The following is a 2,973-nucleotide window of genomic DNA, read 5'->3' on the forward strand; positions in this document are numbered from 1 at the left end:
GTCTGGGGTGACTGCGTGCACTGTCGGCTCCCTGGGTGCAGTCTGGGATCAGTCTGGGGTTAATGCGTGCACTGTTGGATTCCTGGGTGCAGTCTGGGATCAGTCTGTGATGACTGGGTGCATGTAGGATTACTGGGTGCAGTCTGGGATCAGTCTGGGGTGACTGTGTGCACTGCAGGATCCCTGAGTGCAGTCTGGGATCAGTCTGGGTTGACTCGGTGCTGTCTGTGATCAGTTAGTGGTTAATGCGTGCACATTTGGATCCCTGGGTGCAGTCTAGGATTCTTCTTGGGTGACTGCGTGCACTGTACGATCCCTGGGTGCAGTCTGGGATCAATCTGGGGTGACTTCGTGCACTGCAGGATCCCTGGGTGCAGTCTGTGAACAGTCTGGGGTGACTGGGTGCATTCTGGGATCCCTGGGTGCAGTGTGGGATCAGTCTGGGGTGACTGTGTGCACTCTGGGATCCCTGGGTTCCGTCTGGGATAAGTCTGGGATGACTGCGTGCACTGTAGGATCCCTGGCTGCAGTCTGGGATCAGTCTGGGGGTACTGCGTGCACTGTATGAATCCTGGGTGCAGTCTGGGATCAGGCCGGGTTGACTGCGTGCACTGTAGATTTCCTGGTTGCAGTCAGGGATCAGTCTGGGTTCACCGCGTGCACTGTAGATTTCCTGGCTGCAGTCTGGGATCAGTCTGGGATGACTTGGTGCACTCCGGGATCCGTGGGTGCAGTCTGGGATCAGTCTGTGGTGACTGCGTGCACTGCAGGATCCCTGGGTGCAGTCTGGGATCAGTCTGGAGTGACTGCGTGCACTATAGGTTTCCTGTTTGCAGACTGGGATCAGTCTGGGGTCACCGCGTGCACTGTAGATTTCCTGGCTGCAGTCTGGGATCAGTCTGGGATGACTTGGTGCACTCCGGGATCCGTGGGTGCAGTCTGGGATCAGTCTGTGGTGACTGCGTGCAATGCAGGATCCCTGGGTGCAGTCTGGGATCTGTCTCGGGTGACTGCGTGCCCCGTTGGATTCCTGGGTGCAGTCTGGGATCAGTGTGGGGTGATTGCGTGCACTGTAGGATCCCTCGCTTCAGTCTGGGATCAGTCTGGGGTGACTGCGTGCACTGTCGGATCCCTGGGTGCAGTCTGGGATCAATCTCGGGTGACTGCGTGCACTGTAGGATCCATGGGTTCAGTCTGGGATCAGTCTGGGTTGACTGCGTGCACTGTAGGATCCCTGGGTGCAGTCTGGGATCAGTCTGGGGTGACTGCGTGCACTGTAGCATTCCTGGGTGCAGTCTGGGATCAGTCTGGGATGACTGCGTGCACTGCAGTTTTCCTGTCTGCAGTCTGGGGTGACTGCGTTCAATGTAGGATCACTGGGTGCAGTCTGGGATCAGTCTGGGGTGACTGCGTGCACTGTCGGCTCCCTGGGTGCAGTCTGGGATCAGTCTGGGGTTAATGCGTGCACTGTTGGATTCCTGGGTGCAGTCTGGGATCAGTCTGGGGTGACTGTGTGCACTGCAGGATCCCTGAGTGCAGTCTGGCATCAGTCTGGGTTGACTGGGTGCTGTCTGTGATCAGTTAGTGGTTAATGCGTGCACATTTGGATCCCTGGATGCAGTCTAGGTTTCGTCTTGGGTGACTGCGTGCACTGTACGATCCCTGGGTGCAGTCTGGGATCAATCTGGGGTGACTTCGTGCACTGCAGGATCCCTGGGTGCAGTCTGTGAACAGTCTGGGGTGACTGGGTGCATTCTGGGATCCCTGGGTGCAGTTTGGGATCAGTCTGGGGTGACTGTGTGCACTCTGGGATCCCTGGGTTCCGTCTGGGATAAGTCTGGGGTGACTGCGTGCAATGTAGATTTCCTGGTTGCAGTCTGGGATCAGTCTGGGTTCACCGCGTGCACTGCAGATTTCCTGGCTGCAGTCTGGGATCAGTCTGGGATGACTTGGTGCACTCCGGGATCCGTGGGTGCAGTCTGGGATCAGTCTGTGATGACTGCGTGCACTGCAGGATCCCTGGGTGCAGTCTGGTGTCAGTCTGTGGTGATTGCGTGCACTGCAGGATCCCTGGGTTCAGTCTGGGATCAGTCTGGGGTGACTGCGTGCACTGTAGGATTCCTGATTGCAGTCTGGGATCAGTCTGGGGTGACTGCGTGCACTGTCCAATCCCTGGGTGCAGTCTGGGATCAGTCTGGGGTGACTGCGAGCACTGTCGGATCGTTGGCTGCAGTCTGGGTTCAGTCTGCGTTGACTGCGCGCACTGCAGGATTCCTGGGTGCAGTCTGGGATCAGTCTGGGGTGACTGCGTGCACTGTAGCCTCCCTGGGTGCAGTGTGGGATCAGTCTGGTGTGACTGTGTGCACTGTAGATTTCCTGGGTGCAGTCTGGATTCAGTCTAGTGTGACTGGCTGCATTGTTGGATACGTGGGTGCAGTCTGGGTTCAGTCTGGGGTGACTGGATGCACTGTATGATTCCTGGGTGCAGTCTGGGATCAGTCTGTGGTGACTGCGTGCAATGTCGGATTCCTGGGTGCAGTCTGGGATCAGTCTGGGGTGACTGCGTGCACTGCAGTATCCTGGGTGCAGTCTTGGATCAGTCTGGGGTGAATGCTTGCACTGTCGGATTCCTGTTTGCAGTCTGTGACCAGACTGGGGTGACTGCATGCACTGTCGGATCCCTGGGTGCAGTCTGGGATCTGTCTGGGGTGACTGCGTGCCCTGTTGGATTCTGGGTGCAGTCTGCGATCAGTCTGGGGTGACTGCATGCAATGTCGGATCCCTGGGTGCAGTCTGGGATCTGTCTGGGGTGACTGCGTGCCCCGTTGGATTCCTGGGTGCAGTCTGGGATCAGTCTGGGGTGACTGCGTGCACTGTAGGATCCCTGGGTGCCGTCTGGGTTCTGTCTTGGGTGACTGCGTACTCTGGTGGATTCCTGGGTGCAGTCTGGGATCAGTGTGGGGTGATTGCGTG

Source organism: Heptranchias perlo, unplaced genomic scaffold (assembly GCF_035084215.1).
Source record: "Heptranchias perlo isolate sHepPer1 unplaced genomic scaffold, sHepPer1.hap1 HAP1_SCAFFOLD_52, whole genome shotgun sequence".
Lineage (NCBI taxonomy): Eukaryota > Metazoa > Chordata > Chondrichthyes > Hexanchiformes > Hexanchidae > Heptranchias > Heptranchias perlo.